We start from the raw sequence: 26,765 nt of genomic DNA, 5'->3' as shown, positions 1-26,765 counted from the left end.
CAGGGGGGAGGAAGGGGAGAACCAGAGAGGAGGCGGGATGGGAGTTCGCCAGGCAGGGAAGAGGGGCAAGAAAGGGAGTGGGGGGAGGTGAGAGTCAGTAGTGGGGGGGGGGATCAGGAAAGGAGAAGGGGAGGAAGAAGCCAGGCAGGGCGAAGGGGGTGCCAGGTAAGGGGAAGGTGCCAGGAAGGGGAGGAGGGGGTAGATGCCAGACGGGGTGGGGGGAGGGACGCCAGGCAGACGGGAGGAGAGGAGATACCAGGCAGGGGGGCGGAGGGATGCCAGGCAAGGGAAGGAGGGGTGATGCCAACAGAAGCAAGACGGGTACTGCCAAGCAGGGAAGGCCGGGCTGCCGGCGCGGCGCGGCGGCGCGGCGTCTCCTCCAAGGGCCTGGGGACCGCGCGGCGCGGGTCGCTCACCTGCTCCCCCGGGACCCTGGCCCGGAGCGCGGCTGCTCGCTCCCAGCTCGGCGCTCGGCTCGGCCCCGGCGCCTGCGCCGCCGCAGCCGTGAGCGGGGGAGGCGCAGGGAGCGTCTGCAAAGAGCGAGGAGCTTAATAATGAGTTAGGGATCAGAGCAGGCAGCATCGCCCCATCCATCCGAATATGTGATCGCCAGGCTAGGAGCACCGCGGCGCGCCCTTGCCGGGCCCACTGTGATCTGCAGTCTGTGCACAGATGTGCCTTCGGGTCTGTGGATGCACCTACGCGCCCGTGGATTCACATAGACCGTCAGAGCGTCTGATGTGACCGCAGGCGTTACCTACTCTAGGACCATACACACGCACACACAAACACACACACACACACCCTGTGGGGTGGGGAGGGGGCTTCGGTTCTACTCCAGGTTCAGGGACAGGCTCTGACCCATGCCCCCCACCCCATTATGCACTTGACACTCATGGTCTAATCTGGGTTCCTCCCAGCTTTACTCCTGTCTCTGCAGGGACTCTGGCGGCCAAGAGAAGCCCTTTCTGGACGTCCAGCTAGATAGGCCGCTCTGGTCGCCCCACGGGCTCTCTGTCTCTGTGAATCTGAGTACTCTGAATACCTCATATGAATGATATCATACAGTATTTGCCCTTATGTTACTGGCTGATTTCACTTAGTATAAAGTCCTCAAGGTTTATCCATGCTGTAGCATGGGTCAGAATTTCTTTCCTTCTAAGGCTGAATACGATTCTGTTGCCTGCAACAGAGAAAGACAAACATCATATGAAAATCACTTATATGTGGAATCTAAAAAAATGGTACAAATGAACTTATTTACAAAACAGAAAGAGACTCACAGACATAGAAAACAAACACGGTTACCAAACGGGAGGGGGGAGGGATAAATTAGGAGTTTGGGATTAACACATACACACAGCTATAAACAAAACTCAATCATTCGTGAGTGAGACCTGGGGTTGTTCCCTGTACTGCTTGAACAGCAAGAATTTGGAAACGTCCGAAGGTTCATCAACAGGTGACATAGTAAACAACTCACGTGACCAGGGTAAACAGGTGACAAGATAAATACACCACTCAATGAATCTGTCAAAGAGCAGGGAGGGAATTCCCTGGCGGTCCAGTGGTTAGGATTCCGGGCTTTCATTGCTGAAGGGCCCGGGTTCGATCTCTGGTGGGGGAACTAAGATCCTACAGGCTGTGCAGTGTGGACAAAAACAAAAGACAAAACGAAACAAGGCAAAAAGACCAGTAGGGAAACCCTCTATGTACTGATAGAGAAGGATAGAGACGGATCTCAAAGATGAGACAAGAGAATGAAAGGAAAATGTGCAGAACACTGTGTAAAGCGTGCTGGTGTGTGTGTGTGTGTAAGTGCACGAACACACACACACACACACGCCTCTGGACAGATACAGGAGAAACTGGTCACAGCAGCTGCCTCTGGTGAGGGGCTGGAGGGCGGAGGTGGAGGGACCTTACTTTCCACTGTGTTTTCTTTTGTGGCTTTTGAATTTAGAATACTTTACCCGTTCAAAAAATACGTTGAAGTTTACAAAAATCGTTTATATCATCTTTTAGACTTTCAATATTTTCTGAGCACCCACTATGTAAAATCAGACCACAAACCCATGAACCCATACGGGACCCTTTGTCTGTTCATCTCCCTCAGGCATTCTGCACTTCTTCCTGGAGCTGGTATTACTGTGGGCCTGGCCCTGTACTAGGTTCTGTGGGGCAGGGATATGAGACGCCGCTGGACCAGGTGGGGGATTAATATAGGTAAATAGCTCACTACACCAGGTAGAAGGAAGGAGTCCAGTCACAGAGGCCAGCCCCAATGCTGGGGGGGGGATACGGCAAGTAGAACGGAGGGTGCCAGGGACTGTGGGGAAGCAGGAATGGGGAGTGAGTGTTAATGGGGACAGAATTTGTGTTGCTAGACGAAAACAGTTCTGTGGATGGATGGCGGTGATTAACGATGTGATCGTAGTTAATGCCACAGAACTGTACACTTAAAACCTGGTTAAGATGGTAAATTTTCTTTTATTTGTATTTTACCACAATTAAAAAAAAATTTTAATGCTACTAGAAAGTAAGAAAGATGTGAGATTTCCCTGGTGGTCCAGTGGTTAAGACTCCACGCTTCCATTGCAGAGGGGCAAGGGTTCAAGCCCTGGTCAGGGAACTAAGATCCCACATGCCGCGTGCCCCACCCCCCGCCAAAAAAAAGTAAGAAAGACGTGTTTCCTCACCCTCACCACGTGTCCAGCATTATATCAGGTGTTTGTTCTTGCCAACAGCCCTGCAGGACGGACATTATTATTTGCATTTACAGAAGATAAAACACGAAGTTCTGGGAGGTCAAGTGACACGTCCGAGGCCATGTAACTCACACGTGGCAGAGCTGGGGTTCGAATCCATGACGGTTGGGCTTCTTCCCATGCCCCCTGCAGGCAACTCTGGGGAAGAGGGTGGGGAGTTCGTTCATGGAAGAGGCAGCCTTGGTGCTGAGTCTTTTTTTTTTTTTTTTAACATCTTTATTAGAGTATAATTGCTTTACAATGGTGTGTTAGTTTCTGCTGTATAACAAAGTGAATCAGCTATACGTATAGTATACATGTATCCCCATATCCCCTCCCTCCTGCGTCTCCCTCCCACCTTCCCTATCCCACCCCTCTAGGTGGTCACAAAGCACAGAGCTGATCTCCCTGTGCTATGCGGCTGCTTCCCACTAGCTACCTATTTTACGTTTGGTAGTGTATATATGTCCATGCTGCCCTCTCACCTCGTCCCAGCTTACCCTCCCCACCCCGCCGGGTCCTCAAGTCCATTCTCTACATCTGCATCTTTATTCTCAGCCCTAAAAAGACACGAAATTGAGTTATTTGTAGTGAGGTGGATGGACCTAGAGTCTGTCATACAGAGTGAAGTAAGTCAGAAAGAGAAAAACAAATACCGTATATGCTAACACATATATATGGAATCTAAGAAAAATGGTTCTGATGGAGCTGAGTCTTGAGGAGCCGGGCACCGGCCTGGTGAACTGAAGGGGCAGGTGAAGGAGCCTGCCCGGTGCGGGGGTCCGGGGTGCTCGCCCAGGAGTCTGTGCTTTGTCCCAGGCTGGTGGGCACCAGCAAGGGGCTGCTGTACCTTCTGGAGTTCTGGGCTTTCCTTGGGGTTTTCAGGACTCGTCAGCCCCCTCCCTGCTTCATTATACCCCAAACATACCCACAGACCAGGACAGGGAAGGTACAAAGATTCCAGAAAATGCTCTAAGAGGTAATCAGATTTTTTCTGATTTAGTGCTTTACTTTTCTTTTCTTTCTTTTCGGTACGCGGGCCTCTCACTGTTGCGGCCTCTCCCGTTGCGGAGCACAGGCTCAGCGGCCATGGCTCACGGGCCCAGACGCTCCGCGGCAGGTGGGATCTTCCCGGACCGGGGCACGAACCCGCGTCCCCTGCATCGGCAGGCGGGCTCTCAACCACTGCGCCACCAGGGAGGCCCAGTGCTTTTCTTTTCTTAAAGAGTCCTCCCTCAATTGCATAAACTTCAGGCGCCACAAATACCTGGACGTGGTCCTGACTGAACCCATAGAGCGAACTGTGAGTTCTCTTCTTCTCCTGGGCAACTTTTGTTTTCTCTGGAGTTCATAATTAGCTTAAAAAATACTTTATTTTTTAGAGCAATTTTAGATTCACAGCAAAATGGAGTAGAAAGTTTCCCATATACCCCTGAGCCCCCCCCACCCCAACACACGGCCTCCCCCGTCATCGACATCCCCCAGCAGAGGGTACACTGGTAACTACTGATAAACATACACTGACACATCACAATCGGCCGAAGTCCATAGTTTACACGAGGGCTCGCTCTTGGTGTTGTACAGTCTCTGGATTTGGATAAACGTACAAGGACGCGTGTCCAGCATTATAGTGCCATCCAGAGTACTTTCACTGCCTGAAATCCTCCGTGCTGCCTGTTCATCTTTCCCTCTCCTAACCCCGGGCCACCACTGATCTTTAACTGTTTCCATAGCTTTGCCTTTTTCAGAATGTCATATAGTTAGAATCATACAGGATGTAGCTTTTTCAGATTGGCTGCTTTCACTTCGAAATGTGCACTTAAGGCTCCTCCTTCCATGTCTCCTTGTGGCTTGAGGGCTCATTTCTTTTTAGAATAATATTCCATTGTGTGGATGCACCACAATCATAATTACCGTTTTTATAAAAACGCTCGTTTGTTTGTTTGCTTAGTTTTCTACGTACTTATCGCATCAACCCCAAAGCTCTGCAGACTAACCAGACCTCTTCTCAGGGCATGCAGGCTCTATAGGCTCTTCTGGGGCCTTCTGACCTGTTCCACCTGGACTGGCTGCCCACAGCTGTCATCCTGGAATCTCCCTTCACGTTAATCTGGGGAATTCTCTTCACAGCTCTACTGTCCTTTCATTCATTCGACGAGTCGGTCGGTGTCGAGAGCTTACTGCATGCCTGGTGTTGTTCTGGGGACTAGGATACAGCAATGAATAAAATGAACTAAAAAGTCTCTTCCTGCTCGGAACTTGACTTCAAATGGGAAAGATAGACACCAAGTAAGAAAAATATGTGAGATGTTCATTCCAGGCATGCAAGGCTGCTTCAATGTTAAAACATCTATCGGGCTTCCCTGGTGGCGCAGTGGTTGGGAGTCTGCCTGCCGATGCAGGGGACACGGGTTCGTGCCCCGGTCTGGGAGGATCCCACGTGCCGCGGAGCGGCTGGGCCCGTGAGCCATGGCCGCTGAGCCTGCGCGTCCGGAGCCTGTGCTCCGCAACGGGAGAGACCACAGCGGTGAGAGGCACGCGTACTGCAAAAAAAAAAAAAAAAATCTATGAATGTTGGGACTTCCCTGGTGGTCCAGTGGGTAAGACTCTGCCCTCCCAATGCAGGGGGCCCGGGTTCGATCCCTGGTCGGGGAACTAGGTCCCTCATGCATGCCGCAACTAAGAAGTCCGCGTGCTGCAACAAAGATCCCGCATGTTGCGACTAAGACCCGGAGCAGCCAAAATAAATAACTAAATAAATATTTTTTAAAAACTCTATCAATGTAACCTACCATATTAACAAGCTAAAGAAGTAAAATCAAATGATCACATCAATCAATGCAGAGTAAGCATTTGACAAAATTCAACACCCATTCATGATGAGAACTCTCAGAAAAATTGGAATAGAGGGAACTTCCTCAACTTGATAAAGGGCATCTACAGAACACCTTGAGCTAACACTACACTTAACTGTGAAAAACTGAATGCTTTTCCCCTAAGATCCAGAAAAAGGCAAAAATGTCCACTCTCGTTACTCTTATTCAACACATTGCTGGAAGTTCTAGCCAGAGTAACAAGGCAAAAAAAGGAAAGAAAAGACATAGAAATCCTAAAGAAGAAATAAAAGTATCCCTATTTGAAGATGACGTGACTGTCTACACAGAGAATCCCAATAAATCTTTAAAAAAAAGCCCACAAACAAACAAACCTCCTAGAACTAATAAGTGAGTTCTGCAAGGCCACAGATTATAAAAGGACACAAAAATCAATAGCATTTCTATGTACTAGCAATGACCATGTGGACACTGAAATTAAAAAAAAAAATACCATTTACAATTACTCAAAAGATGGAACTATTTAGTGTAAATATAACATGTGCAGGATTTATATGCTGAAACTACCCAATGATGATGAAAGAAATCAAAGAAAACCGAAATAAATGGAGAGACATAGCATGTAGATGGTTTGGAAGATTTGACCTAGTAAAGACATCAGTTCTTTCAAAATTGATATTCAGGTTAACTCAATTCCTATCAAAATCCCAGCAAGAGTTTTTGTAGATAAAGAGAAGATTATTTTAAAATTTATATAAAAAGGCAAAGGAACTAGAGTACCTAACACATGTTTGAAAAAGGAGAATAAAGTGGAAGAATCACTCTCCCCCATGTTGAGGCTTATTCTATAGCTACAGTAATCAAGACAATGTGATATTGGCAGAGGGATAGATACGTAGATCAATAGAACAGAACAGAGGACCCAGAAATAAACTCACACAAATATGCTCAACTGATTTTTGACAGAAGTGCAAAAGCAATTCAATGGAGAAAAGATAACCTTTCACCAAATGGTGTGGGAACAACTGGACGTCCAAAGATATAAAAATGAACTCCACTTAACTCTCACACCTTATACAGCATTAACTCAAAATGGATCACAGATTTAAATGTAAAAGATAAAACTATAAAACCCTTAGAAAAAATATCAGAGAAAATCTTTGGGATCTAGGGCAAGGTGAACAGTGCTTTGACTTGACACCAAATGCACCATCCATAAAAGGGAAAACTGATAAATATTTTTAAAAATTGCTCTTGAATGACTCTGCTAAGAAGATGACAATAAAAGCTAAAGGATAGGAGAAAATATGTATAAAACACATATCAGACAAATGACTAGTATTTAGACTATACAAAGAATGCTTAAAACTCCATACAATCCAATCAGAAAATGAGCAAAAGACATGAACAGACATTTCACCAAAGAGGACATAAGGGTGGTGAATAAGCCCATAGAAGGCTGTTCACTGCCTCTAACCATTAGACTAGAAACTATCAGAATGGCTAAAATAAAAACTAGTGACAATACCTAATGCTAGTGAAGATGTAGAGAATCTGAACAACTCACCCCTACATTACTGGTGGGAATGCAAACTGGTCCTCTGGAACACAGTTTGGCATTTTCTTATAAAACTAAACACTCACTTAACACAGTAATTGCACTCTTGGGCATTCGTCCCAGAGAAATGAAAACTTATGTTCACCCCAAAATCTGCCTATGAATGTTCATAGCAGCTTTATTCATAATAGCCCCAACTTGGAAGCCACCCAAGTGTCCTTTGGTGGGTGAATGGTGGGTTAAACAAACTTGCATATCCATACCATGGGCTCCCACTAAGCAATGAAAAGGAATAAGCTATTGATACATACAACTACACAGGTGACACTCAAAGTAAGTATGCTGAGTGAAAAAAGCTAGTTTCAGAATGTTACATACTGTGTGATTCCATTTATATAACATTCTTGAAATGACAAAATTATAGGGATGGAGAACAGATTAGTGGTTGCCAGGTGTTAAGGAGGGAGTGGGGATGGGAGGGAAGTGGGTGTGGCTATAAAGGGCAACTTGAGGAATTCTGTGGTGATGGGAATGGTCCTGTCTTCACTGCTATGCGAAGTTGGTAATGGCTCCCAGAGGTGGGTCCAAACCTAGTGCCCAGAACCTGTAAATGCTGCCTTCTTTGGAGAAAAGGTCTTTGCAGATGTAATTAAATCAAGGATCTTGAGATCAGGAGATTATCCTGGATTATCCGTGTGGGCTTCAAATGTCATTACAAGTGTCCTTATAAGAGAGAGGCAGAAGGAGATTACACATGCGTGGGCACGCACGCACAGGAGAAGGTGATGTGAAGACAGAGGAGTGGAAGGTGCAGCGGACCAGCCACCTGAAGCTGGAAAAAGCAAGGAGCAGATTCTCTCCTAGAGCCCCCGGAAGGGGAGACAGCGCTGCCTACACCTTGGTTTGGGACTTCTCGCCTGCAGAATTGTGAGAGAATAAATTTCTATTGCTTTAAGTCACCTAGTTGGTGGTAATTTTTACAGTAGCCACAGATGACCAACATATTCACTGTATATTATACAATAGTTTTGCAAGAGGTCACCACTGGGAGAAACTGAAGGATAAACAGGGCCTCTCTGTATTATTTCTTACAGCTGTATGTGAATTGACAATTATCCCCAAATAAAAAGTTCAATTTATAAAAACTAGGGAAGGGAGATGAAAAGTTCGCTATGGGAGCGGGGTCAGGAGGGAACACCCAGTGCAAAGGCCCTGGGTTTACGGGCCTGTGTATAGCTGGAAGCTCTGAGGTCAGAGAGATAATAGCCTATGTGTGGATGGGGGGCGGGGAGAAGGGACCACACAGGGCTCTGTAGGCTATTTTGAGAGCCTTGCCTTTTACCGTGAATGAGATGGGAAAATGTTGGAGGGTTTGAGCGGGACAGACATGATCTGACTTACGTGGAACTGGACCAATACGGCTGCCATGCTGAGCAGTCACGGTAGGGGGCAAGGCAAGAGCGAGGGCGCCAGATGGGAGGCTGTCCAATCACTCAGGTGATACAGAGACCGGATTTGAATAAAAGGTAGTAATAGAGATGGTGAGAAATAGTTGCATTCTGAGTATATTAGGAAAGCAGAGCCACTGGGATTTGCTCTCAGGTTGACCGTGGGTGTGGCAGTCCTGCAGGTTACAAGGACTGAGCCCGAGCCCCCCCGCCCCCCCAGAGGACGGAGCTGCCGTGCACTCACGGCATGGAGCAAGTGCCGGGAGGAGCGTGTTTGAGAAGAGGTCGGGGCTCCATTCTGCACGTGATGCATGTGAGATGCTTGCTAGACATTCAAGAAGAGATGTCCAGTTGGCACTTGGATGTAGGCATCGGGCATTTAGGCTGGAAATGTACATGTAGCAGTCAATGTTTAGAAAGTATTAATGCCACAAGACTGGATGAGGGTCCCAAGAGAATGAACATGGTTAGGGAAGAGGTCCAAAGCCTGAGCCTTGGGGCAGTCCAGTGTTAAGGGGTCAGATAACAGGAGAAACAAAGAAAGGATGAGAAGGGCCCACAAATTAGGAGGAAAACCAGAAGAATGTAGCATCCTGGAAGGCAGTTTGAGGACACATTCTAGGGAGAAGGCAGTGGTCACTGTGACAGATTTTGCCGATTGTCACTGAAGTGGAAGACCGAGCAGCGGCCACAGGCTATAGCCCTGAGGAGGCCGTTGGTGAACGTGATAGCAACAGCCTTGGTGGGTCCATGGGGCAAAGGGAAGAAGAGGAATTACAGACACAAGTACCCTTCAGAGAGGTTTTGCAGTGAAGCAGTAGCTGGAGGGAGAAATGGGGTGGAAAAGCTTTCTTTAAATTGGGAGAATTAAGAGCATGTTCGTAGCTGATAAGAAAGAGCCAGTGGAGGGACAAATGAATGATGCTGGGAGGGAGGGAACGATTTCTGGAACAACGTCCTTGTGTAGGTAAGAGGGGAGAGCACGGGTCATTCATCTACAGCAACAGTTTTCAACCTTGGATGGACGTTAAAGTCATCTGGGAGCACTTAAAGATCTCCAGCCCAGGCCACACCCCTAACCCATTAACTCGGGGTCTCTGGGATGACTTAGCAGAGAACAGGCAGGAGGGGAGAGTTTGGGGACACAGAGGCTGGTGGGCGGGCAGAGTGATTGTGGAAGAAGCTCTCTTCTGACTGCTGCTGCTTCCTTGGTAAAACGGGAGCAAACTCACTACTGAGTGTGAGGACGGAGGAGGTTTTGGAGGCTTGGGGTGAAGATCTGGGCGTGGGAAGATTGCAGTCATGTTAATGACGAGGTCTAGGGTAAGACTGTGGAAGCGAGTGGCTGAGGGAGGGCGGAGAATCAGGATCAGAGCGGGAGAGGAGTTTAAGAAACTGAGAGGCCAAGGTTCTGGAAGTATCCTCTATGTGGATGGTCGGCGTATCAGGAATTAAGATGGGAGCAATGGTGGAGAGAGTGACAGCGAGCTAGAAGGATCCTCTCTGGACCCCAGACAGTGTAGGTGTGGGGCTGGGGGAGGGGCGGCTCTTCCTTCACCCCCTCCTTGCTATTCAGGCTTCAGCAAAATTGAAATTCCTAAAGATCCCAGATATTGTGTTGGAATTCCTGTTTCTTGTAACCTATATCATCCTCTTTCTTTAATTCCTTGTTTGGATGGTAGTTCTTCATAAGTTATTATTATTATTATTGCTAAGACTATTGCAGTAGTCCCCTTCCTGGTGTTCCTGCTTCTAGTCTTGTTTCATTCCACTTGCTCACTGACAAACCCCACGCCTTCTCCACACTTCCTCCAGAGTAACCTTCTGAACCACCAAATCTGACCTGGTCACTTCCTTGTTTAAAACCCTGCAATCACTCAGTGTTCCTAACAACGCTATCACTTGCTGTGCCAGGCACTGCTCTTTAATCTAATCCTCACAGTCACTCCAAAGGTGTGTGCTATCATTATCCTTATTTTATAGGGGACGAAACTGAGGCACAGAGAGGTTAGGTAGCTTGTCCCGTGCGTGTAAAACGGACATTATCACAGTACACAAAGCCTCTCATAACTGGTCACCCTCTCCGTACAGCCTCCTTTCTTACCATTTCCTCCCACCTTAAACTTTTTGCTTCAGTAAAGCTGAATTACTTAAAGGTCCGAAGATCAGTCAGGCTCCCAGCAGGAAGTCTATGGCACAGAGAGAAGGTTTAATTGAAGAAAGTTAATGAAGGGCCTCTTTGCGCGATGTGGGCAGGGCTAAAGGAACCAATAATGATGATGCAGCATCCAGACACTAGCATTAGACGGAGACCAAGGGGGCAAGGAGAGGGGATGGCGCTGTCAGGACCACAAGGGGTCAAGGCTGTGGAAGAGGGTCTGTGCAGCAGGGACTGTAGGGACACGCAGCCACTGTCGAAACCATGATAAATCCCCTGACCTACCTCTGATGTCCTGCAGCGCTTCCACTGGCCACATCCAACTAGAAGCCGGAAGGTGAGGCAGTCCGGATGATGCAGTCTGTCAAGGTCAGCCTCCTGGGACACACAGCAGGCAGGAGAAGGACAGAGAACGGATCAGGAGAGACTTTTTGTCCTTCGCTTAGAGGAATAAATCTTGTGGTCCCACCCAGGGGAAACACCAGGTCCCAACAGCCCCTGATCGCAGTGAGGTGCTGTCAGTCAGTCATAATTCCAATAGGAATAGCGTTAGTGACCGACACTGCTCTGCACAGAAGGTAACAGGAAAAAAGGAAGAAAGAGAAAGCCCGCTTGTTGCTGGTCACAAGACCTTAGCTTCCTTCTTCCACTGCCCCGTCTGTATTTCCCTTGCCTCTTGACAGGGGTGGCCCCCGTCTTCATTCCCATAAGATTCAACTTCTTAGTTGTCCTATCTTGCTTGAGTCACCAGTTTCCCACTGGCCATTATTTTTGGACTGAGGAGACTTGTGAGGCACTCCAGCAAACCCTCTGGTTCAGATACTGCTCTCCGTGGCCTATCCTGTCCCCGCAATCCAGTTTCCCCTGGTAACTGCGACAAGTCAACCCGACCAGTACAGTTGGTTCAGCAGCACGAGAAGCCCCGAAGTGGCCAATTTAATGGGATCAAGATTGTGTTCTCTGGGGAGAGTGTTCCTTCTTGTGCACTAGGACCTCCAAACCTACTGAGCCCAAGGTTATGGGGGAGAAGCAAACGTTCTGTAAGAGGGCTGTTTGATGCAATAGCGAGAGAGGCATTTCTTCGTCCACCCTAGTCCTTCTGCAGATCCACACACACCTAATGATTACTTCATGCCTCTCCTCTCTCCTTGAATCTCTCCAGGTTACGCTGGAGACCAACTCGCATCTCTGGGGGTACCTGTCAAAGAACAGGCCCTGGGCTTCCCTGGTGGTGCAGTGGTTGAGAGTCCGCCTGCCGATGCAGGGGACACGGGTTCATGCCCCGGTCCGGGAAGATCCCACATGCCGCGGAGAGGCTGGGCCCGTGAGCCATGGCCGCTGAGCCTGCGTGTCCGGAGCCTGTGCTCCGCAACCGGAGAGGCCACAACGGTGAGAGGCCCGCGTACCACAAAAAAAAAAAAAAAGGAAGAGGCCCTGTGTATTCTGGCTATGGGGGAAATAGCACCCTATATAGCTGGTATGTCGCAGAGGAGACACCACACCCTCGAGGAGGGCACCTAGGCTTGCAGGGTGCTGGCCTGCTGTGGGTGCCAAAGCTGAGCCTTCAGGAGTCCATTCCCCAGTTCATCGAAACAGCTGCAACTGAGTATTTCGGTAACTGTGCACAGACCAGTGAATTCCTTGGGCATGAACTCAGTGCCACACATCTTTTGCTCTATAATGAGTTCCTTGGTTGGAGAGGATGTTGTGTGGGTTACCATGACAACAAATAGGGCATTCTGAAAATCTGGTGCCGGCAGAAGCTCTGCAAGTAGGGAAAGAAAGTCTGTATCTGGAACAGGACTCCATTCCTAAGGGAACAAATGACTAGCTCCCTCCATGAAGGAACAATACAGATTATTAGGCTGGTCCGCCATGTCGGGGATCCAGCATTGCTCTTTGTTAGTATTTATCAGTTCGGGACCTGAGTGGAGATGATATGCATACTGGCCCTAGTGAGGAGTACCTACTGAAAAAGCAGCGGCGGGAGGGGCAGAGAGGCTGACAGACATTCACAGGACAGACTGCTCATTTCATCAGCCTGATGACCCAGATCCTCTTCTGCCCCTGATGGGAACTTACACGACACCTCCGTGTCTTCACCCGGTGCTCCTTCTGGGACTTCCGTCCACGGACCTCTTTCCCAGACTTCCTGGTCTTGACCATTAGAGGTGCCCGACCAGCCAGCCAGTCTGTTGCCCGTCGCTCATTAGTCAGTGTAGATCCAGAGCCCCAGCCACATCTCCTCCAAAGCAAAGCAGATGACCAGACTGGCCGAAATGGGACCACCGGGAGGCTCTCCCTTCACTACTGTCTTTCAGGACCATCCCTGAGTGGGACTTGATGCAGTGGTCGCACACCTCCATTTGACGGCAGCTATCGCACAAAGCCCCCTGTGAACAACAGACTGATTCTCCCTCCTCTGTTGCGTAGGCGTAGGGAGCTCCTCATGAAACTGTAGAGAGAATACGTTTCTGTTGCGTATGCCACCAAGTTTGTGGTGATGCGTCACAGAAGCCACAAGAAACAAAACTACCTTCCTAAGCCTTGGTTTCCTCATCTACCAAACACGTAGGGGGCCCCTTGGGTGGGAGAAGAGACACTCTCAGGGGGGACTCACTCCCCAGGGCCCCGCCCACCCCCCTCGGCCCCCCTCCTCTCCCCTGCACCGCACAGGTGCAGGTTGGCCCCGTGGGCCCCAGTACTATGTGACCCAACTGGCCAGAGCTGATCCAGGTCAGCAGACCCGGGTCCTTCTGATCTACTCGGTGTCTCCCCCTCTGGCTGGGCTGCAACAAACCTCCTCCAGCCCCCAGGGCCTCCGTTTCCTGCCACGTGGGCCAGAGGCTGGGAGGAAGCCTGGAAGGAGAGAGTAGCTAAAGCCAAGGGGAGAGAGGAGCTGAGAGCAGAGGAAGGGGTACTGGGCAAGGTGTCCTGTCGGGATGAACAGCACTGAGCAGATCAAGTGAGCCCACCTTGGGGCCACCTGCTAGCTCATCTCACCTGGGAAAGCCCTGCTCATCCTGAAGCCGGCGCCCTGGTCCCCAGAACTCCCTGCTCTGCCGGCCCACAACCTGCCCGGCCCTTGTTGGACTGTGTCCTCTCAAGAACCCCAGCTCGGCCAGAGCAGAGGTGGGCTCTGCCTTCCTCGCTGCAGCTCCCTGGCACCCAGCACACAGCAGGCACTTGTCGAGAGGACGAATGAAAGGGGCCGGCCTAAGATGGGGTCTGGAAGAGGCCAATTTAACGAGAACATCACCAAGGGACACGTTGAGTTCAGCATTCAGGATAGTCCCCTCGAAGCTTCAGAGCTATTCTTGGTGCCATCGTTCCCACCGCATCGATGAAGATTTGTGCCCAGGAAAGGTGAGGTAGCCTGCCCAAGGCCAGCTGGCTTGCCAGGCAGAGCTGGGCCTTGACCCCCCAGCCCGGCTTTGGAGCCCGGAGCAGCCTGCCAGTGGAGATCAGGGACAAATACAACCCTTGACACCTGCCCGCATGTGCTTACTGTCACCCCCCCTGTTTCCTTGGAGGGACTGGCCCTGAAATGGGGGACATGTGAGAGGGCGGGACACAAGGAAGGAGCAGAGCAGGCCTGTCCTCCACTGCAGTCAGCGCAGGAGAGGAGCAGCCCCGGGACGGAGGCAGAAGGGCAGCTCGGAGGAGAGATGCGTTGCTCAGTTCCTTGGGCACATGGGACCAGCTGGGCAGAGAAAGGGGCCCAAGATTTAAGCCTTACGAACTGCACTGAATTCATGGGACCAGACAGGACAGCCCCGGAAGGCACTAGTCGTCCATTCTGCTCCTTCACCGTCCGGCTGACCTGGATCTGTTTTGGGGCAGGAGAGAGTGGTCCAGGGTGGGGAGGGTGTGGGCAGGACCAGGGCTCCCCAGCCTGCCCCTCACTATCCACATGACCCAGCTCTGCAGGAGTCCACACGAGGAACTGCGGGGGGTTCCCTCTCCCCCAATATGCCCACCACCCCACGCCCTGTGTGAAGGGCTGGCTCTCTACCTGATCCTGGAGGTTCCAACCCTCCGTGCCTCAGATTCCTGATCCAGGACCTGCAGTTGTTCAACGTTTATGGTAATGACATTGTGACTACGATTTTTAAAATTGTGCTTATTTTATAGAGTTACCAACAGAGAAATTTACATGAAATGATTGGATGTCAGGGAGTTGCCTTTAAAAATAAAATGGGTGGGGAGGCATGGGTGGACGGATAGGAGAAACTGGATTAGCCTTCGCTCTGCTTTGGTATATATTTGAAAATTTAAAAATTTCCACTGAAAACAATTTTCCCCTGAGGCTGCCGAGGCGGGGTCCTAAGAAGCACCCTTGAGACCCGGCTGCCTCCCCCGCGCTGGGTTTGACCTCGGCGCCCAGGGAGGGCGCGGCGGGGACGCGCGGGCTCTGGCGCCACCTGGCGGCCCTCTCGGGACCGACACCCTGCGTTGCTTCCCGGGCGCGGGCAAATGGAGCGCTCCAAACCGGAGCCGGCCGCCCACGCCACGCCAGGCTCGGGCCCACCCGGTGCTGCCCTGACCTCCGGAAGCCCTTTCAGCACCCCACCCAGCCGCGCCCTCCCAGTCCCCGCTCTGACCCTCACTCCCCACTCCCCGCCGAGTCCCCTGGAGGGGCAGTTCTGCGGTGTGAGTGACGCGACACACCGGGGGACCTCCAGAGGGTGGCCAGTAGGCCCGGCCCACGCACACGGCACATCCACTCAACTCCTTAGGGTCTCGCTTTTTGTAATTTTACCAAAATTACACAGACTAAAGTCAAATAGTTACAGGAGGCTGGTAAGAAAAGCAGCAGTTCCCATTTCCCCACTTCCTATTTGCGGGGGCAGCTCTCTGCGCTTTTAGCTGATTCTTTTATGCTTTACCTCCACGTCAGAAAGCAACAGATTTATAATCTCCGCTTTTCATTTGAGGTGTTTTCTGCTAAGGATGGAGGATGAAGATTTAGCTCTTCTTCACCCCCTTACACTTCCTGTCTCCTCACCTCCCAGTGACATCTTATCTGGGGTTAGATCCATTTCCCCTTTAACAGATTAGGTAACTGCCACTCACAGATGAGCCATGGTTATTCTTTCCTCTCTGCCATGTTTCATTTGCTGTGGATTTTATTAATTGTCTTGCGTGGGCTTTTGCTTCATGCTCTGTAGGTTTATCACTATTTTATCACCAAATTCTAACCAATTTACAAGTTGTATAAACTCAGCTATATTAGATATTCTGTTAACTTCACTGTGTTGAAGAGTTCTTTCCTGGGGCCATCTGCCCTGCTCTGATGTAAATGGGCCGGTATTTTCGTCTGGGGCCCAGCTGGTATCCTGGACTTACCCTCCTCTCACTTGGGTGGCAGCCCATTTCCTGGATCCTCTTTCTTCTAATTTCTTGCTTTATCCTCCCATTTTGACTGAGCACATCCTTCAGTAGCTTTCTGAGAAAGGGTGTGTGAGAGATGAAGTCTTGAGACCACGCACCTGTGAACGTGTCTATTTCGTCCTAACCCTCTGCAGCTGAGCTGGGTATATAAATGTTGTTTGGGAATGACCTTCCCTCAGAGTTTTGAGGGCACTGCTACTGCCTAGTGTTGATAAGAAGTCTGAGGCCGGGCTTTCCTGTTGGTGCAGTGGTTAAGAATCCACCTGCCAATGCAGGGGATATGGGTTCGATCCCTGGCCCAGGAAGATCCCACATGCCACGGAGCAACTAAGCCCGTGAGCCACAACTACTGAGCCCACGTGCCACAACTACTGAAACCCACGCCCCTAGAGCCCGTGCTCAGCAACACGAGAAGCCACCGCGATGAGAAGCCCGCGCACCGCAACGAAGACCCAAAGCAGCCCAAAATAAATAAATAAATACATTAAAAAAAAAAAAAGTCTGAGGCCATTCTGATCCATGATCTTTCCTATCAAATCTGTTCTTTTTCCTTTTGGAAACTTTTAGAGTTTTCTCTTTATCCTTAGTATCCTGAAAATTCATGATGATGTGCTTTTGAGGGGGTCTAACTTTACATTGTATGGGGCATTTAGGGTACTCTTTCAATATGTATTTCATGACCTTCGCTTCTGGGAATTTAGGAGAGAAAATAAAATTAGAAGATAAATCCAGAATATCCAAATTGCAGTTTTGGAAACAGGGAACAAAAAATATAGGAAAGAAGTTAATTTGTAAAAATACATGAACATTTCCCCGAACTGAGTATCGTTAAGTCTGCAGATGAAAAATCCTTGGAAGGGGCTTTCCTGGTGGCGCAGTGGTTAAGAATCTGCCTGCCAATGCAGGGGACACGGGTTCGAGCCCTGGTCCGGGAAGATCCCACATGCCGCGGAGCAACTACACCCGTGTGCCACAACTACTGAGTACGGAGCCTGCGCTCTAGAGCCCGCGTGCCACAACTACTTAAGCCCACGTGCCTAGAGCCTGTGATCCACAACAAGAGAAGCCTCTGCAATGAGAAGCCCGGGCACCTGAACGACCCCGCTCACCACAACTAGAGAAAGCCTGCGTGCAGCAACGAAGACCCAACGCAGCCAAAAAAAAAAAAAAGAAAAGTCCTTGGAAGTATTCAATGTGATGAATGAAAAAAGACCACGCAAGGCATGTGCTGGTGACATTTCTTGGCTTGTATGTTTGAAGCTGCATTTAAATATTGCACAGAAATTATTTAGACCTTAGTCTACAGTTGGGGCACTAAGTGCTATGGCTGAAATGGGGGAGAATTGATGCTGTTTGGCTGCATGAAGATGTATCCAGGAAGGCTTCGCAGAGGAGGTGAAACTTGAGCTAGATTATACCGGATGGGTGGACAGAGAGGAAAGCTAGATGTTCCACATCAGGAAAACACTGAGCTTGTACTGAACCGGCAGGGTGTGCGTGTGTGCGTGCACAGGTGACTGTGCGCTGGGGTCAGGAGGCCAGGCTGGCTGGGATATCAAGGGAAGGGGAGGTGGGACCCTATCATGGAGGCTAGTCTGATCTAGCAGTAGTGGAACCCTGCTCCTTATTTTCCACAGAGAAAACAATGGCCTCGCTGCGTTCAACCCAAGCCCAGTCACACCAGAGAGGACCCGGGCAGCTGAGGCCAACAAGCAGGTAGAGGTTCCTCTTGGAACGGAAGGGCAGTAGGTTCTGCTCATGTAAGTCACCCTGGGAGGACTCTCCACGACCCTCCCTTCTCTCACCACCGAGTCAGAGTCTTGGCACCAGGAAGGATCTTAGAGCCACCCAGACACTGAGCAGAGGCCAGACAGGGCACGGGATTTGCCCGAGGTCACACTGTTCATTAGACACAGAGCTGAGTTTAGAACACATCTCTGGACCCCCCCGCCCTGGGCTTTCTCCTCCCTGCCTATGCTCAGGTGCTCACATCGGGAGAGGCAGCCTTTCATCTGAAGGTCACCTGCACTCAGCTGCTCAGCCCTGGGGGCATCATGGGGTGTCCCGCTGGGGAAGGAGGGGACAGTGGGCCAGAGCAGAGGGGCTGCTGCTGGCAAAATCTGACGTGAGGATCTGCGTTTTAAGCTCATGTTGAGGATGTAAGTGCTAAGGGCAGTTACGTCCACTCTGCACGTGTCTCAACATAACATCCCACTGCTCTGCACGTCGCCGCCGTATTCCCCAGGTCAGGGTCCTCAGGATGGCCTCTGTCAGAGGGTCCCGAGCAGCCAGCCCTCACAGGGAACCAGAGCCAGATGAAACACGGGTTCAGTTCAGAAATGACCCAGGTGCCCAGGTTTGCGTCCAGGTTGCTGGTAAGCAAGGTCTGGCGGTACTTACCCTCTGAGGTTGGGGTCAGCTCCTTAAAGGCTGGGGTCCAAGGACACCGTGTCGGGAATATGGGGTTTGGGGGTGGTGTCCCCTGTCCTTCCTGGCTTGTGATTTGATCTCTGACCACTTTCTTTTTCCAGGAAGGACGAGTCATTCTTGTGCTCCCTGAGTCCCTGCTAATTTAATGTCATTTGCGATTGCAGCCTTTTAGGTTATTTCACTTGTAAATTTCCCTCAATAATTCCAGCAACATTACTTTCAGAGTCCTGATGGCAGCATTTAAATTTTTTAGTATTCTGTGCACCTCCCTCCGAGATATATGGGCGCTGTCATCAGGGCAGCCAGGAAGGCCTCGGGGCAGCGGGATCTACTGGCGTTGCCCGTACAGGGCTCTGAGACAAATGAGCTGCAGGACGTGGTTGTCACTGCGCTTGGCCACATCCAAGGATTGTCCGTAATGTGCAGCTCCTCACCAACTGGTAAAATCCCACCTCGTGGAAGCGCTTACCACCCCACATCTTGGTCACTCATGGGAGATTATACATGTCCACACTTCTTTGTTTTTTAATAAATTTATTTATATATTTATTTTGGCTGCATTGGGTCTTTGTTGCTGTGCGCGGGCTTTCTCTAGTTGCGGCGAGCGGGGGCTACTCTTCGTTGTGGTGCGCGGGCTTCTCACTGCAGTGGCTTCTCTTTTTGCAGAGCACGGGCTCTAGGCGCACGGGCTTCAGTAGTTGTGGCTCGCGGGCTCAGTAGTTGCAGCACACGGGCTCAGTAGTTGTGGCGCACGGGCTTAGTTGCTCCGCGGCATGTGGGATCTTCCCGGACCAGGGCTCGAACCCGTGTCCCCTGCATTGGCAGGCAGATTCTGAACCACTGCACCACCAGGGAAATCCCATGTCCACACTTCTCAACTTCCAGCCCCGCAGGGTGTCCCCCTTGTACCACCACTGTGCCCCCAGACTCATTCTCCACCCTTCCTGTCTGGCTGGGTCTTGGGGCTGTGCCCCCAGGTGCTCAGGGGTGGACCGAGGAGGCCGGGCGTTCTGGTGCCTCAGGACGACTGCCCCTTCGGGCGGCCCCTCGCCCACCTCCAGCCTTCATGGGCTCTGCTAACACGACTGTCTAGGTCAGGCCTGGGCGTGGTTGCTGTCCAGGTAGGGCCCTTCTTGGGGCAGCTCGTTGCCTTAACCCTGCCCATAGGTCTGCCGTCCACTTCTGTCTGCTTGTTGCAGAACCAACCTCCCCAAAACTGAGTGTCATAAATGATTGGGTTTTTTTTTATGCACCTGGGTTCTGTGGGTTGGGAACCCAGAAGAGGCAAAGAGAGGAAAGTAGTCTCTGCTCCACGGTGTCCAGGACCTCAGCTGGGAAGACCGGAAGGCTAGGGCGACTTGACAGCTGGGGCTGGAATCCCGTGAAGGCTTCCTCGCTCACTGCAGGTCTGACGGTTGAGACCGGCTGTCAGCCAGAGCTCCTACACAAGCCTCTTGGTGTGGTCGCTCTACACGAGCTGGCTTGGGCTTCCTCACGGCATGGCGGCTGGGTCCCGGGAAGGAGCGTCCCGGGGAGCACAGTGAGGTCCATGGCGTCTTATGATCTCACCTCATGAGTCCCCCGGTGTTACCTCCCCCATACTCTACTGCTCCAGGCAGCTAGAGCTGCTACCGCCGCTGCCTCTGGACACCGGATGTAGCTGTACCAGGGCTAAATGAGTCTGCATAGACCGACCTCGTTTAGTCACTAGCTTCCCATCTGAGGTCTGGGAGGGATGTGGCTGATTGGTGGAAGCTTTTATATGTGCTTGCCCTGTAGTTGCCAGGGAGGCTGAAAGGGTGAGGTGCCTGGCATTTTCTGCTTGGGGTGGGGGAGGTGATTTTTGCCTGATAAAAGGGTCTCTGTAGACACATGAATACAAATATATTAAAAGAGGTGAAGAACTTCAGATGCTGGGGTGGGGGAGGGATTACTGAGTCCAAAGAAGGGAGGTTCAGCTCTGCAGCCCAGAGAAGATTGTAAGTTCTGACTTGTCTGTAACAGGTGTTGTTGGGATGTGCCCTCTGCTCGCCCCTTGGGCAGAGTATAAATTAAGTACAGTGTACATTTCCCCCCTTTTATCGATGGGAATGGTATGTCTGAGAAAACTGGGATACCGTCTTTTAACTGCAATTTCAAAAACTGTTTCGGAACATTTTAATAAAATGAGTGAGAAATTATAGACTCTAGATTGCGGTTATAGGATATCTTCTTTTGGCATCTTTAAATTCAACTTAAAATCAGCAGGCTCTACAAAAGCAGTGAAGATGAAAAAGAAATTCAATATAAATTTTTCTGACATTGAGAAGCAAATTATAACAACTTTCAGATCACATAAAAAGCAGTAATTGATTCAGGGGAAAATGTAAATTTTCAACAGAAGAAATGAATAGATTTTGGGATTGTTTGATAACCCAGTTAATGAATCACATGAACACATTGGAAAAGAATGTAACTTCTTTGCTAATTTGACATGAAATGCTGACATTGACAACGACAAAATAAAACTCATAGACTGCCACTTCAGGGAGGTCATCCATGACACTCTGGTTAATAAGCGTCATTAATTCAAAGGGTTTTTAAGATTAGTCACTGAGCAAAATAACTCAAAATGCCCTGAAACCTTACAACTCATATGTGAAATTTGGTAGAGATTTCCTTAAATGCAAAAGTAATCCTTAAAATTTACCAACAATGGGTTGTAAAGATGTTATTAGTCAGGGTCCAGTCAGGAGATAGAAACCTCACAGCAACTTGAACAAGAAAGTTTAAGATAAAGAATTAACTTTAACACTGTATACAAAAATAATCTCAAAATGGATTAAAGACCTAAATGTAAGACCAGAAACCATAAAACTCCTAGAAGAAAACATAGGCAGAACATTCTTTGACATAATCAATATTTTTTTGGATCTGTCTCCTAAAGCAAAGGAAATAAAAGCAAAAATAAACAAATGGGACTTAATTAAACAAAAAAGCTCTTGCATAGCAAAAGCAAACGAAACCATCAACAAAATGGAAAGACAACCTATTGGGGAACTTCCCTGGTTGTCCAGTGGTAAAGAATCCGCCTTCTAATGCAGGGGACGTGGGTTTGATCCCTGGTTGGGGAACCAAGATCCCACATGCCGTGAGGCAACTAAGCCTGCATGCCGCAAACCTACAGAGACCACGCGCCCTGGAGCCGCACACCACAACCAGAGAGAAGCCCACGCGTCACAACGAAGAGCCCGCACTGCAACGAAAGATCCCGCGTGCCTCAATGAAGACCCCACGTGCCACAACTAAGACCTGACGCAGCAAAAAAATAAAGAATATAAAGAAATATTAAAAATAAATAAAAAGGCTTTGTTAACCTTAAAAAAAAACCACTTATAACTATTAAAAAAAAAAGACAACCTACTGAATGGGAGAAAATATTTGCAAATGATGTGATGGATAAGGGGTTAATATCCAAGATATAAACACAGCTCATACAACTCAACATGAAAAAAACAAACAACCTGATTAAAAAAATGGGCAGAAGACTTTAGACATTTCTCCAAAGAGGATGTGCCGATGGCCAACAGTCACATGAAAAGATGCTCAACATCGCTAATTATCAGGGAAATGCAAACCACAATGAGATATCACCTCACACCTGTCAGAATGGCTGTCATCAAAAACAACACAAATAACAAATGTTGGTGAGGGTGTGGAGAAAAGGGAACCCACATACACTATTGGCAGAATGTACATTGGTGCAGGCGCTGTGGATAACAGTATGGCGGTTTCTCAAAACACTAAAAATAGAACTACCATATGACCCCCAAATTCCACTCCTGGGTATATATCCAAAAAAACAAAAAACGATTTCGAAAAGATACATGCACCCCAATGTTCATAGCAGCATTATTTATGGTTGGCAAGATATGGAAGCAATCTAAGTGTCCATCAACAGATGAATGGATTAAGAAGATGTGGTGTATATATACAAGGGAATACTACTCAGCCGTAAGAAAGAATGAAATAATGCCGTTTGCAGCAACATGGTGGACTTGGAGGGTATTATGCTAAGTGAAATAAGTCAGACAGAGAAAGACAAATACTGTATATCACTTACATGTGGAACCTAAAAAATACAAAACACTAGTGAATATAACAAAAAAGAAACAGACTCACAGATATAGAGAACAAACTGGCGGTTACCAGTGGGGAGAGGGAAGGGAGAGGGGCAACGCAGGGGTAGGGAATTAAGAGGTACAAACTGTTAGGTATAAAATAAGCTGTAAGGATATATTGTAGAACACAGGGAGTATAGCCAATATTTTATAATAACTATAAATGGTGCATAACCTTTAAAACCTGTGACTCACTATACTGTACACCTGTGACTTATATAATATTGTACATCAACTTACTTCAATTTTTAAAAAAATTTTTTAAAGCATTAACATTAACAGGGGATCAGAGTAATAAAGGATTGGCTAGAAAGAAGTAAAGATGCTTACTTAAAGAACGCAGGCACAGCAGATGCAGGGAGTGGCCATCACCACGGGTGAGACAGAGCTCCCACGGAAGCGGTCCCTCTGCAGGGCTGAGATCCAGAACTTCTTGGAGAGGGCTTGGCTCGCTGCAAGGCAGAGAAGTCACTGAGATGCCAGGTTGACAGAACTTGCTGGAAATCTGCCCCTGTGGTGCCAGAGGGACCATCCACGGGGAGGTGTCATGCTTTAGAACCTGCCCCAAAGCCATGGGAGAAAATGCCAGGGGAATCTGTTCACAGGACAGTGCCTTAAGGGCCACAAGCCCCCGTGAAGCTGCCCCGGGGGTGCCAAGGGAGCTACTGGCTGCTGGGAATCATTGGAGCTAAGGGCTGCGGAAGCCGCACGTGCTGCTGGAAACCCTGTGTCTTGCAGGAGCCAGATGCTGGCGGATCCCCCTGTGCTACAGGAGATGGCCACCAGGAACGCACCTGAACCAGGAAGAGAAACCCCTTTCTCCTCCAGTGTCCCTCCTGCGCCCTCTGCTGGCGAAACTTAACACATAGCAGCTGGCAAACAAATATTTCCAGGGTCCAGCTTAATTAATTAATTATAGAACAACGAAGAGATATTGGGAGCTGAGAAGCAATAAATTGACAACTGGCACAGAAGGTGAAGGAAACTTTTCTAAATTACTAAATCACTGACTTTTTATCCACCATGGTGGAGGGAAGACCATCTTTTTTTTTTTTTTTTTTAGGGAAGACCATCTTTTTAATTTCTCTGACAAGATTATTGTCCTTTAAAGAGTTCACCAAAGAACTTGTAGCCAGAAACTATAAGGGAAAAATGTTATAAAGGTGTAGCAGATAATTAATAATTCTATTTTATTTTTCTGGATTTTATAATGTGTGTGGTATTTTTCAACTTAAAAAAATTTGTAACATATTTTTCTCATTCTAAATATTTACTTCCATTCCTAATATTGTATTTAGTTATTGTGTCATTTTTCTCTATGAAAAAATGATGTTTTAAAATTATATATTTTAGAGTTCCCTGGTGGCCTAGTGGTTAGGATTCCAGGCTTTCACTGCCGGGGCCCCGGTTCAATTCCTGGTCGAGGAACTGAGATAATGCAAGCCACACAGCGTGGCCAAAAAAATAAAATTAAAAATTATATATATTTTAAACTTTATTGCCTAGCAGCATTCAATAAATGTTTGCATGAATTAAGATATATCTCCTGCTCCTTTTACTACATTATAAATTCCTTGAGGGCAGAAGTAGGGTTAAACTCAGAGAGGAACATCCAATCTAATTGGATGGGGAACTCAGAGAGGTCATCCAATCTAATCTCTTATGGACAGGAAGGAAAACGAGGCCTATGGGGTAGGCCACCCAGGTGTCAGGTTCAAACCCAGTGCTTTTACTATCCTTCCCTGTGTGTGTGTGTGTGTGTGTGTGTGTGTGTGTTTGTGTGTGTGTGTTGGGGAAAGAGGGCAGGGATAGACAAGAGAAGTGCAGCCTGAGCCCCTGCATCCCCGGGTGGCTGAGTCGGGCACCCGTCCACTCCCCTCCCCATTCTCAGCACTGAAAAGTGTGTTGGGAGCAGAGCCCCAAGAGGCTGTTCTTCAAAAATGGGAGTGGTTGGGGACATGTAATCAAAGTCTTACAAAGGTCCTGACAATCCCAGCAGCAGGCTGGGCCAGGGTCATGCCGGTCGTCTCAAATGGGAAATCAACAAATCAAAAGGTATGAACTTTAAAAAAGCTTAATATTCTTCATTATCACTCAAATTTTTGTACCAATTTATGTCTTCACCAACAAATCATGTAGAAGTGTATTTCCCAGTCCCCTCACCCTTGTCAACCTTGGATATTATCAACCTATGTCAGTCTAATAGCAGGCAAGTGATTTCTTATTGTGGTCAATTTGTGTTTAATTACTAGAGGGGTTGAACATCTTTTTAAATGTTCGTGGATCATCTTAATTGTTTTCTTTTTATGGTGAAAACCTATGGTTGTTAGTTATTGCTGGGTCCCTCTTTTATTTAAGTGCTTCTTTAAGCTTTTAAAAAGAGAAATAGAGGGCAGATTCTACTAGTGGACGGCAACCTAACAGTAGATTACTGAGTATCACGCCTGCACATAGTAGGTACTCAATAAACCTGTGGCAAATTAATGGAAGATCATCAAGCAACCCGCTTGGTGAGGTGTGTAGGGTACTATTCTGTCTTGCTTTTTTGCCCTCCTGATTGATTCCGAGCTTGGGTAGAGGAGTGAAATCTTTTCCTGCTTTTGAGGGGAGGGGAACCAAGGTGGAGATAAGATGTGATGGTCCAGTACGAACAGGTGGACTGAATCCTACTTGGCTCATGATTTATAGAAATGATCCCAGAAAATACACCAGGGAGGGTGTGGCTTTCAGAACATGGCACTTTTAGTTCTTGCTTGATGACAGACTCAAGTTCTGAATCTCGCCACAGAGAGAGCCCTAAACTCGGGATGATTCCAAAATGTGGCAAGGTGCTGTCTTCAAAGTTACCCCTCACAATTTTCAATCTTCCACCTAAAATTTTCCATCACAAGCTTAAAAGGATGCAACTCCAAATTTAGTGCAGCTATTAACATATTTTAAAATAAAACTTATGTGACTCTTGGCTATACATGCAGTGATATCTAAATACCATAGCAATTTGATACCCACCACTTAAAAATACATAAACACACATCTTTGGTCAATTCATCTTTGACAAAGGAGGCAAGAATATACAATGGAGAAAAGACAGTGTCTTCAGTAAGTGGCAGCGGGAAAGCTGGACAGCTGCATGTAAATCAATGAAGTTAGAACACTCCCTCACACCACGCTCAAAAATAAAACCAAAATAGCTTAAAGACTTAAATAAAAGACATGACACCATAAAACTCACAGAAGAGAGCATAGACAAAACATTCTCTGACATAAATCATCAGTTTCCCAGGACAAAAGAAATAAAAGCAAAAATAAGTAAATGGGACCTCATCAAACTTACAAGCTTTTGCACAGCAAAGGAAACCATAAACAAAACAAAAAGACAACCAACGGAATGGGAGAAAATACTTACAAATGATGCGGCAGACAAGGGCTTAATTTTCAAAATATACAAAAAGCTCATACAGCTCAACATCAAGAAATGCAAACTACCCAATGGACATAAGACCTAAATAGACTTTTCTCTAAAGGAGACCTCCAGATGGCCAACAGGCACATGAAAATATGCTCAACATTGCTAATTATTAGAGAAATGCAAATCAAAACTACAATGAAGTATCACCTCACACCAGTCAGAATGACCATCACCAAAAAGTCTACAAATAATAAACGCTGGAGAGGGTGTGGAGAAAAGGGAACCTTCCTACACTGTTGGTGAGAATGTAAATTGGTGCAGCCACTGTGGGGAACATTATAGGGGTTCCTTAAAAAACTAAAAATAGGCTTACCATATAATCCAGCAATCCCACTCCTGGGCAAATATCTAGAAAAGATGAAAACTCTAATTCGAAAAGATACATGCACCCCAATGTTCATAGTAGGACTATTTACAATAGCCAAGACATGGAAGCAAACTAAATGTCCACCAACAGATGAATGGATAAAGAAGATGTGGTATATATACACAATGGAATATTACTCAGCCATTAAAAAGAATTAAATGATGCTGTTGCAGCAACATGGATGGATCTATACATTATCA

At 48.1% G+C, this 26,765-nt stretch overlaps 1 long non-coding RNA gene across 3 annotated transcripts in view; it reads right to left on the bottom strand.

Annotated features, from left to right (window-relative positions):
- Window positions 1-224: 224 nt before the first annotated feature.
- LOC111176705 (uncharacterized) overlaps window positions 225-26,765 on the bottom strand; it is a 39,095-nt gene continuing 12,554 nt past the window's right edge. The window contains exons 2-5 of one of the 3 annotated variants that reach the window (XR_016394246.1): window positions 23,060-23,181; window positions 12,828-20,819; window positions 11,031-11,123; window positions 225-5,290 (exon numbers count right to left, since the gene is read on the bottom strand). This is a non-coding gene — a long non-coding RNA (uncharacterized LOC111176705). Of the gene's footprint in view, window positions 5,291-11,030; window positions 11,124-12,827; window positions 23,182-26,765 lie in introns of all 3 variants that reach the window. The other 2 variants (XR_016394247.1, XR_016394245.1) reach the window with 2 other exon arrangements.

This window comes from Delphinapterus leucas, chromosome 9 (genome assembly GCF_059928025.1).
Source record: "Delphinapterus leucas isolate spDelLeu-1000000601 "Yukka" chromosome 9, BTC_Dleu_Yukka2, whole genome shotgun sequence".
NCBI classification, from domain to species: Eukaryota; Metazoa; Chordata; class Mammalia; order Artiodactyla; family Monodontidae; genus Delphinapterus; species Delphinapterus leucas.
This window is presented reverse-complemented; position numbering and strand designations above follow the sequence as displayed.